At 46.2% G+C, this 10,128-nt stretch overlaps 1 non-coding gene across 1 annotated transcript; it reads right to left on the reverse strand.

The window, feature by feature from the left end:
• Nucleotides 1-253: 253 nt before the first annotated feature.
• On the reverse strand, nt 254-362 carry LOC118758722 (U6 spliceosomal RNA). The gene has a single exon (XR_004995806.1). It is a non-coding gene; the product is annotated as a U6 spliceosomal RNA (small nuclear RNA).
• Between the last annotated feature and the right edge of the window lie 9,766 nt (nt 363-10,128).

The following is a 10,128-nucleotide window of genomic DNA, read 5'->3' on the forward strand; positions in this document are numbered from 1 at the left end:
TTTTCTTTTTATTTAAAAGAGATCTTCCATCTGCTCCATAAGCCAGGAGCACATAACTCAGTCCTCGAGACTTCGCGTGGGTGACAGCGACCCAACTGCTTGAGCTCTCACACCTGCTGGCTGAAGCCCGCTGAAGCCGGTAGTGGGAGGGGAGAGTCAAACCCAGGCACTGGAATATGGGATGCCGGTGTCCGAGTTGGGTCTGTCTTAATATGTCCCCTAAGTTACTTTTCTGTTTGTTTTTTTTTTTACAAACTAGTGCAAGAAGCTCCATGAACTTGCTGGTCATCTTTGAGCACAGAGCCATGCTAATCATCTCTGTATGGTAACCATTTTAGTATATATGCAGCTGAAGAGGGTGCCAAAATTAGCATGACTTTAAAAGTCATCAGCTGGTATTGATGACTGAGTTAACAGGCTACTAATAGAAGAGATGTGGTGGAAAACTGGATTTGACAAGCACGCAACGCCTGGGGAGAACATTTGCTAACAGTTTTAGGGGTGCAAAGGATAAGTTACAGTTTGTTTTTAGCACTGTGGGAATCTCATGGGGAAGGTGTGTAACTCAATAAACTTGATAGATTCGATTTTAATGTCACGTCGCAGTCTAAGAGATTTCTTTTCGCCTGGGGAAGTTGCAGTTTTGACTGCTTAAATACCGATTTGAATTAGAGCCTTAATAATCAATTCACTGCTGGTCATCACTCAGAGAATGGAGAGTAGGAACCCAAACAAATCTTTTTTTACATCAGAGTTCACAGTTACAGTGTTCACAATAGCCAAAACGTGGGACAACCCTTTAAATGCCCAGCAATAGATGGATTTTTTATGAATTTTTTTTTAAAGTAAGTTCTCCATTATGCAGCCTGTATCCGAGTGCGTGGCTCAAATGTTGGCTGCTCTGCTTCTCATCCAGGTTTCTGCTCACCTGCTGGGAGGCAGCACATGAGGTCCAGGATGCTCAGCTTCCTGCTGCCAGCTAGGAGTCCCAGATGGAGTTCCTGACTCTTGGATGTAGCCAACCCCGCCCAGGCATTCACATGCAGCGGACGGAAGAGCACTCCCTCTTTCTCTCCCGTTCTACCTTCCAAACAATTTTTAAGTGGCATACACATGCACTAAAAGATTCAGTCTCTAAAAGGAGTAAAAGTCTAACACTTGTACAACATCGATGGATCTGTGTGACATTATGTTCAGCGACATAACAAGCAGCAAAAGGAAGAATATTACATGATTCTGCTTATAGGAAGTATCTAAAACAGTCAAATTCATAGAAACAAGATGCAGGATGGTGGCTTTTAAAAACTGGGAGGAGGAGGAAATAGGGAGTTATTGTTTCTGGGGGCAGAATTTTAGTATGGGGTGTTGACAAAGATCCCCTTCAATGACCATGCGGTGGGTGTCCTTAGTGCCATGGACTAGGACATTAAAAAATTGCTTCAATGGTAAGGGTTGTGAGTATCAACCGTAATTTAGAATTAGTCAAGGGACTGTCCAACATTCTCAAAAGATCTATTCTGAATTCTCAGATCAGGAGCTTTTGCCTTACCTGCCAGTTGAGTCCTTTATTGACCCAAAGTCCTCCTTTCCAGATGTGTCCACTTCAGCCTTCTCCTGGCCTCCTCTGCTCAGAGCCTGCAAGTCCTCCCTTGCTCTGTCTGCTCCCACTATTTGGACACTCCCAGCCGCCCTCCAACCCATCAGGCCGCTAGATGCAACTGCTCCTCCCCCACAGACTTGGCCTCAGCTTTTGTCTTCTCATGTTATCACAACTCAACAAATCTCCCACTAGCTTGAGGTCCCAGTGTCACACAGGATGGGTTTGACGTCAAATAGACCTTAACTGATCTTCCTATCATTCCTTAACTTTGGAGAATTGACCCAACATCTCTGATTGTTGGGTTTTATTTTGTTTTTGTTCATCTGAGTAATGAAAATTAAGTGGCATTGCCTAGTTTGTTAATATAGTTGTCCCTCAGTATCAAGGGAGGATGGGTTCTAGGATGCCCCTCAGATAACAGAATCTCTGCATGTAACTTACCTATAGCCTGTCATGCATTTCATAATACCTCATCCAACATACACAGTTATCTTGCATTATTCAGGGAATCATGGCAAGAAGGAAAGTCTGGATATACTTAGTACACATGCAGTTTTTTCCACATATATGTACAAATGCAGAGCCTATAAACATGGAGAGCAGACTGTATATAGAACAGCTATTATGCATCAAGGAAACACAGATAAGGGATTTCTTGTGGGCCTCCATCATCCCACAGATGTTGGTATCCATTATTCAAGATTTAATCAAATGCTGTCCCAGACACTGGCTCCAGCTGATGCTCATTTAGCCAAAAAGAAGATTTTGACCAATTAAAATGTACAGAGTCTTTGGGTCAGCATCTTGGCACAGTGGATTAAGCCACTTCCTATGATGCTGGCATACCATATGGGTACCTATTTGCATCCCAGCTGCTCCATTTCCAGTGCAGCTTCTTGCCAATGCACCTGGGAAAGCAGCAGAAGATGGCCCAAGTGCTTGATCGACTGCCACCCACACGGGATACCAACTGGAGTTTCAGGTTCCTGGCTTCCTCATGACCCAGCCCTGGCCACTGGGGCCATTTGCAGGATGAACCTGGGAATGATAGATGTGTGTGTGTGTGTGTGTGTGTGTGTGTGTGTGTGTATTCAAATAATTCAAATTTTTTTTACAAAAAGACAGTGCTGGGATCAGTGCAGTGGGGCAGCATTCTAATCCTCTACCATGTGGTACTGGCATCCCATATGGACAGTGGTTTGTGTCCCAGCTGCACCACTTCTGGTCCAGGTCTCTGCTTGTAACCTGGGAGGGCAGATTGGCCCAAGTCCTTGGGACCCTGCACCCACACGGGGGGGCGGGGCTGGAAGAGGCTTCTGGCTCCCAGCTGGGGATCACCTCAGCTGTGCCTGCTGGAAACACTTGGGGAGTGAACCAGTGAATGGAAGATCACCATCTGTCCCTCTCTGTAAGATCTGCCTTTCAAATAAAATTTTCAAGAAAAAAATAGAAAAGATAATTCGGATTTTCCACGAACTTGTTGAAATGCCCTCATATTTAGTAGCTCTTGCATCCCACTATACAGGGATACAGTTGCAAAGGACCTGAGAAAATGGGTTTTGTGAAGGAAAGTGGTGTCATTGCTAGTCCTTGTAATCACGGTTTTTCTGTGCTGTGGTAGCTGATCTAGGTAGTGAGAATTCTGTGCAGCTTAGCCAAAGTTTTACATGTTTTCTGTTGAGTCTTGATTGGAACGATCATTCAATTGACCAATCAAAACATTTGTTTCCCAGATCACAAGAACCACCCATTTTTACATTCTAAAAAACTCCAATCAGCCTACAAAATTGCTGCGTTCTTCATGGACCTCTCTTGCAATGCTAAGAGAGTCATTTGTTTTTGTTTTGACTTCTCTGCATTCTTTTGAATGACCCACCCTACCCACCCTTGGTGCTCCTATTTTCTTCCATGGAGCATCGCCGGGAGGGCGGGGGGGAGGGGAACCGCCTCGCTGTGCCCCCGCCGGAGGAGGGATGGCAGCCAGGACCCCGAAGAACGGAGGACCTGGGGCGACAGCGGCGGCGAAAACGCCAGCACAAGCCGAGCTGGCGGCCCGGGGAGCGCGATCTCTTCCGCCAACTGCCCCTGGGAATCGGTGCTCCTATTTTCGTGGACACAAGACATAAACCCAGCAGAGAAAAATAATCACGACAACCACTGACTTCTGGAACACTGAGATAAAGAGGCATTCTCCAGAGTTTGTTTACTTAAAAACGTATTCAGTGAAGTTGTGACAAGCAACAAACTTTACCTTGTTGGTTTAGGCAGAAAGGATATTGAACTCTTGCCTTCTCTCCCTGAGAAGTGAAGGAATTCTACTCTTGCAGGAAGCCACAAAACAGATTCAGTCACTCAAGGGATTCTTGGCCCAGCTGAGGCTCAGAATTGATGGCAGGAGCTCAGCCATAGCTGTGCCTGCCAAAAGGTTAATTCCCGATTGTGGGACCACTTTCACACATAGTTTCCTTGTGAATCAAATTCTTTGACCCTGGTTATTTCCACTACGTTATTTCCACCCTCCAGAGTCTTTAGATGTAAAATATTTTAGGGTATGGGGTGGGGGGCTTTTGTAGGGGAGCAAATAGCCTCATACAGGAAATCACCAGCATATAGGGAGTATAAGGCCCTGCCGGGGTGGATGAGTGGCATCCTGAAGAAAGAAGGCATTTGGGAGGGGGAAATGGCTGGCGCAATCAGGGCAGTAGACTACAATGCCCAGAAGCCCCTGCATGACCAAGAAGTGATGTAAGGCCCTGATCAGGCCAGAGGGAACCTATCAGTACCTATATTACCATATAAGGAAAAGTTCTTCCCCCTGCTAGGCCCCACCCCACTACCTGTTTTGACCTAGGTATAAAAGTAGGAACTCAAACCCGCCCCAGATGCAACTTTTCTGGCCTGCTGTCATTGGGCTTGTAAATCTTGCCCGGGAGCACTCCCAATAAAGCTTGCTTTGAGCTGAACTTCCATTTACTGCGGATTCTCTAAATTTGGACTCAACTTAGGCATTTCAGGGAGGGCATTCAAAACTACAAATGATAAGATTTTTTTTATACCTCAAAAAAGTATACTGTTATGCCCCAGGCCACAAAAACCCCTAGAAGAGTCGAAAAGAACTAGATTACAGTCAAAAATTCCACAATTAAGGCTGACATTGTGGCAGAGTTGGTTAAACCACCACTTGCAACTCCAGTATCACATATTACAGTGATGTCAGTCCCAGCTGGCCTGCTTCCAATCCACCTTCCAGCTAATGAGCTGTGCCCTTGGGCCCCTATCACAGACATAGGAAACCTGGAGTTCCTGGTTCCTGGCTTCTGCTTGATCCAATCCCAGCCTTTTGAGTAGTGACCCAATGGGTAGATCTCTCCCTTTTTCTCTCTGTTGCTCTGCCTGTCAAATAAGTAACTAAATCCCTTTTTCAAAAAATTCCATAGTCAAGACCAGCACCAGAGCATAACAGGATAAACCCTGTCTGTGGTGCCAGCATCCTATATGGGCACTGGTTCAAGTCCCACTGATTCCACTTCAGACCCAGCTCCCTGCTAATAGGAGACAGTGGAGGGGGGCCCAAGCCTTGGCTTCATATCAGCCCAGCTCCAGCTGTTGAGGCCATGTGGGGAGTGAATCAGTGAATTGAAAATTTCTCTCTCTCTCTCAGTAGTCCCATGGATCCCAGTCTTCCAGGCCTCTGCAAGAGGTCATGAGGGCACAGCACACTGCACCTCCAGGAAACCAGCAAGGAGCTTGGCAAACTGAGACCCCATTTTGACCTGATGGCAGACAGATGGCCCAAGAACCAACATACATATCCAGTTTTTCTCTGCTTAGAAGGCCCCCACTTTGCAGTAGTCTCATGAGGGAACCAATTAGGGGCCCCTGTGGTCAGGTCAGGCTTGCAGATTGCTCTCCTCAGCAAGAATTGTATCTAAAACTAATCTTTAGGTTGATTGGTGGCTAGGAGGGAATTAAAGTTATTGTTACTAATGCTCTGGGTTCCTGTTAATCACCCATACATAAGCTTCACTATTAGACTCAGTAGGCAGACCAGTTGGTTGACTTCTGGTCCTCTCCTTTCTCCAATGGTCTTCTGCTGGGCCTCCATTGCCTTACCTTGAGATCTTTCAGGAGGATTGCGGAAAGCAGCTTCATCTCTTCCTTTCTCTGTCCCTCCTTCTCTTCCTGTACCTCTGTCTTTCAAATAAAAATAAGTCTCAAAACCAAATCCCATAATTATAGAATAATTGGTATTATTGTCAAACAACAACGCTGTAATGTTAAATGTTTTATAGATAATAGTTATTTCATCTTCCAAAGAACCTGCCAGCTGAGCATCACTGATTCCATTTTGCACACGGAATTGGATATTTACAGATACTCCAAGTCATGGGTTCTGAGTACAGCAGAGGTGGATGGAGTGCCCTGATGAGTTTGCTCACCCCTGCCCTGGAGGATGCTCCCTTGCTGAGAAAATGGCTTCCTAAGGCCAGAGTCTTCAGACTACCAACTACAACTCTTAGGGCTATGCCAGGCTTTAGCCAGGAGCCTGGAACTCAGTTCAGATCTCCCATGCAGGGCACAGGGACAAAGCACTTCGTCCACCATCTACTGCCTCCAAATGGGCTCTCAAGCTGGAATCTGGATCTGAAGCAGGCTTAGCCAGGACTCACATCAGGCACTCCGATTTGGGAGGTGGGTATCCCAAATGGCAAATTGCTATGTCACAACACCTGCCCCGCGTCTGCTCATTTTACCTCTGTTCTCCCCACTTATAAATCTCTTTAGACCAAGAATGATTGGAAAATAAACCAAAGAGTATTTCTGGCCCCTCAGAAAGCTGTGCTTGTCCCATTGTATAGTTGCAATGGGCTTTGGCTGTAATGCTGCCTGACAGTATCAGGGCCCTGGGCCATAGTGGCTGTGGGCCACACGATTTCTGACCTCAGAGAAGGAAACTGCCCTTCCCCACACAACAGGTCCTGAAGCCCACTTTAATCATCCCAGATTTCAAGCACTAGGCAGGGCCTGAATTCACAACAAATGTCTTCCAACTCAGACAAAGAGATAAACATATCATCTTTGGGGCTGGCATTGTGGTACAGTGAGTTAAGATGCCACTGCAGACTGGCTCATCCTGGCCTGTCCCTAGACCTAGCTCACGTGTTTGCTGATGGGTGCTGCAGCTCTGCCTGCCTGGCTTTCTCCCAGTCCTGGCTCTTGTGCTCTGCAGTAAGAATCATGGCCTAGCAGGGGAGTCCTCCAGATTCTCCTACCAGGCCTACTCCCAGCCCCAGATCTCCAATGTACTAGTGGGTATAGAGCCTAGTCCAACTGGCCTGCACCCATTTTGGCCCTTGCTGGCAAGTGCTACAGCCTAGCCCAGCCTGTCCTACCCTCAGACCCAGCTTTCATGTGAACCAGCAGGTGCCACAGCCTAGTACAGCCTGTCCCATACCCATTCTGGTTCTTGCATGCACCAGCAGATACTCAGGCATAGCCCAGTATGGACCATTCAAGACCTGGCTCTCATGTAAATCAGCAAGCACTGCATTCTAGCCCAGCCCAGCCCAGCCCATACCCATTCTGGCTGTCGCAAGCGGCAGCAAGTACTCTGGGGTAGCCCAGCCTGGCCCACCCCTCACACATAATGATGGATGCTGCACGTTGCTTAGCCTGATTCGCTCCCATCTCTAACTCTCAGACTCACCAGCGGGAGCTACAGCCTAGCAGGGAAGTTCCCCAAGTTCCACTACCAGGCCCATTCTCAGCCCTGGATCTTATGCATGCTGCTGAGTGACTCTGAATCCTGTTTAGGATTTTTCCTTTACTCTATGAAGTCTATGTTAACATGGGATAATCAGCATCACTGCTACAGTGCAGTGGGCCATTCAGTTTGTTTCCCTTTTTTTTTGTTTTTTAAGGTTTATTCATTTGAAAGGCAAAGTTAGAAAGAGGTGGGGGAGGAAAGACAGAGAGAGAGGTCTTTCATCCATTGGTTCACTCCCCAAATGCCCACAACTGCAGAAGCTTGGCCCATCCAAGGGTTGGAGTCAGGAGCTTCTTCTGGGACCCCCATGGGGGTGCATGGGTCCAGGGACTTGAGTCATCCTCTGATGCTTTCCAAGGCCATAAGCTGTATCAGAAGTGGAGGAAAACCAAGACTAGAATTAATACTTATATGAGATGCTGGTCCCTCAGGCAGAGGTTTAACATACCATGTCACAATAACAACCCTGTGAGGCATTCTTACAGCTTATTACCCTTTCTGAAATTCACATTCCCAGACACTTGGTCAATTTAGACTTGCCATGTTAACTCTTTTCTGCACAAGTCTGTGTTGTTCCCCCTCCCCCTGCCCTTTTGAGACTTATTTAATAACTTGAAATACAGAGACACACGTACACCCATGGAGGGAGAGACAGCTCTGCTAGGTGGGAAGGCAGACATTAGCCTGTGTGTGTGAGAAGAGCCAAAAGGAAACAAGAGGCTTGTGCAGCTGATTGAGGGAAGAAACGTAAGAAATACTGAAGCATGCCTTTGAAGCAGTTCAGCGCTTACACAACAGAAGTCCTGCACCGGGGTTGTTGGTCACATGAAATGGCAGAGGGACTAGGTCCAATAACACTGCTCTGATAATGGCCCAGGAGGGATTCCATGATTCCAGTTCAAAAATCTGCCCACCAACATCCCGGAAAAAGAAGAAAGCAGCGGGAGCAAAAGAGGTGAACCACTACCCATAAAGACACCAGCCTGTAAGCAGGTTGGGCCATCCACCACAGAACACTGTGCTCTGTCCATGCCAAACTCCACCTGGCTGAGGCTCTGTGCCCCCTCCCCACCACGCAGCTCAGCCTCACTCCCCATCACACCCGTTCCCTGCAGCCCCACCTGAAAGCTCAAGTCCTTTGACTTTGCAATCGGGGTGTCCCTCAAGCAATACTTTCTCTTGATATAAAAAAGGCAACCTCAGCCTGGTGGTGGCAGCTCTCCCCACGAAGCTTCCCACCCTCGTGGCTGAGTGTGTAGCATCCCTTCACCTTTCAGTAACACCTGCTTTTCTGTTCACCTCCATCTACATCTCCTAGCTGTGTTCTTACACATGAAAACACAAGAACCTGAACTAAGTCTCTTTGAGGTCAGTCTGAGCCCAGCGAAGGCTCTCAACCCCTAAAACATAATTTGGGGGCCTCGATCCCCATATGGGTCAGCATCATGGCACAGCAAGTAAGATGACTGCTTGCAATGCTGGCAGTCCCAGATGGAGCTCCAGGCTCCTAGCTTCAGCCTGGCCCACCCCTCTGGCCACTGAAATCATTTGGTGAGTGAACCAGCCAATGAAATGTCTCGCCGTTGTGCTCTCTCTCCCTCTCATGCATTGTCACTCTTTCCCTATCACTCTGCCTTTCAATAAATAAACAAATCTTTGAAAAGAAGTAATACTTCATTGGAACTATACACTTCATAAGATGACAAACTTTGGCAATCAGCTCATATTTCTTATCAATATTAGTAATTTTTAAAATTAAAAGGACACAGGTTTAGCATCTTGTAAATGTATATGCATCTGAAAGATTTGTCATAGTGGAACCTGATTCTTTCCAATAAGGCCAATCTGTGTGCTGCTGCCTCTAGCTCCCCAAGTTACAGCCGAAGCAGAAGTCGGCAAACAAAAAGGTTTGCTTGGCACAGCTCCTTCAAAGCAGGTCATCCATGGCCAGCTCCAGCCGAGTTCGGAGCTCGGGAAGGGTGCGTGGAGTTGGCAATAAAGAAAGACACAGACACTGTCACTTGGTGCACTCTCACAACAGCTCAAGAAAAAGTTGTCCTTTTTATTTACTCAGACACCTCACAAACTTCTACACAAGCAACTAATTGTTCTATTTTTTACTTCAAGACTAAGGGAGTGTGTACAGACATTTGGTCATTCCATCTTCACTTCAGGGCTAAGCAGATGCCCCTAAAGATAATTCTGCAAAATACTGTATTCGTATTCTTCAAAGCAAGCCATTATTCATTCTTCAACAGTAGCCATGGAGCAACAGCCAGGATCCCAAGGCCAAGGCACATGCGATTACCTGCTAATCAGTAATACATTCCTACCACCTTTCTATTTCTACAATTTACCCATTATTTAATGGGAAAATAGGTTACAAGGGAAAAAATGTAAAATCTAAAACAAAAGTTTCAAATGTTAAATCCCCCTACAACTATAGACTCTACAACCCCATAAACAATGAAACAATAATCAAAAGCATTTTTCTTTAATAAAAGCATCCTTACTGTCTCTAGCTAAAAATTATAAAAACAGCTAAAACAATTACATTTTCTATGCTCCAAAAAATTGCAAAGACAGGCTAGCCTTTGAGATAACAATGACTATATGTTTCAGCTCTCACTCCCATCACTTGCATTAATATTTAGTATATATATCAAGCCCCTTCCCAGAAGGTGTGCTACATGTCTGGGCCAAATTCTGAGGCAATGGTTAAGTACCCAATAAGGTGTCCGAAAATGGCATGGGCTTAATT

This window comes from Ochotona princeps, chromosome 2, assembly GCF_030435755.1.
Source record: "Ochotona princeps isolate mOchPri1 chromosome 2, mOchPri1.hap1, whole genome shotgun sequence".
In the NCBI taxonomy this organism is placed as follows: domain Eukaryota; kingdom Metazoa; phylum Chordata; class Mammalia; order Lagomorpha; family Ochotonidae; genus Ochotona; species Ochotona princeps.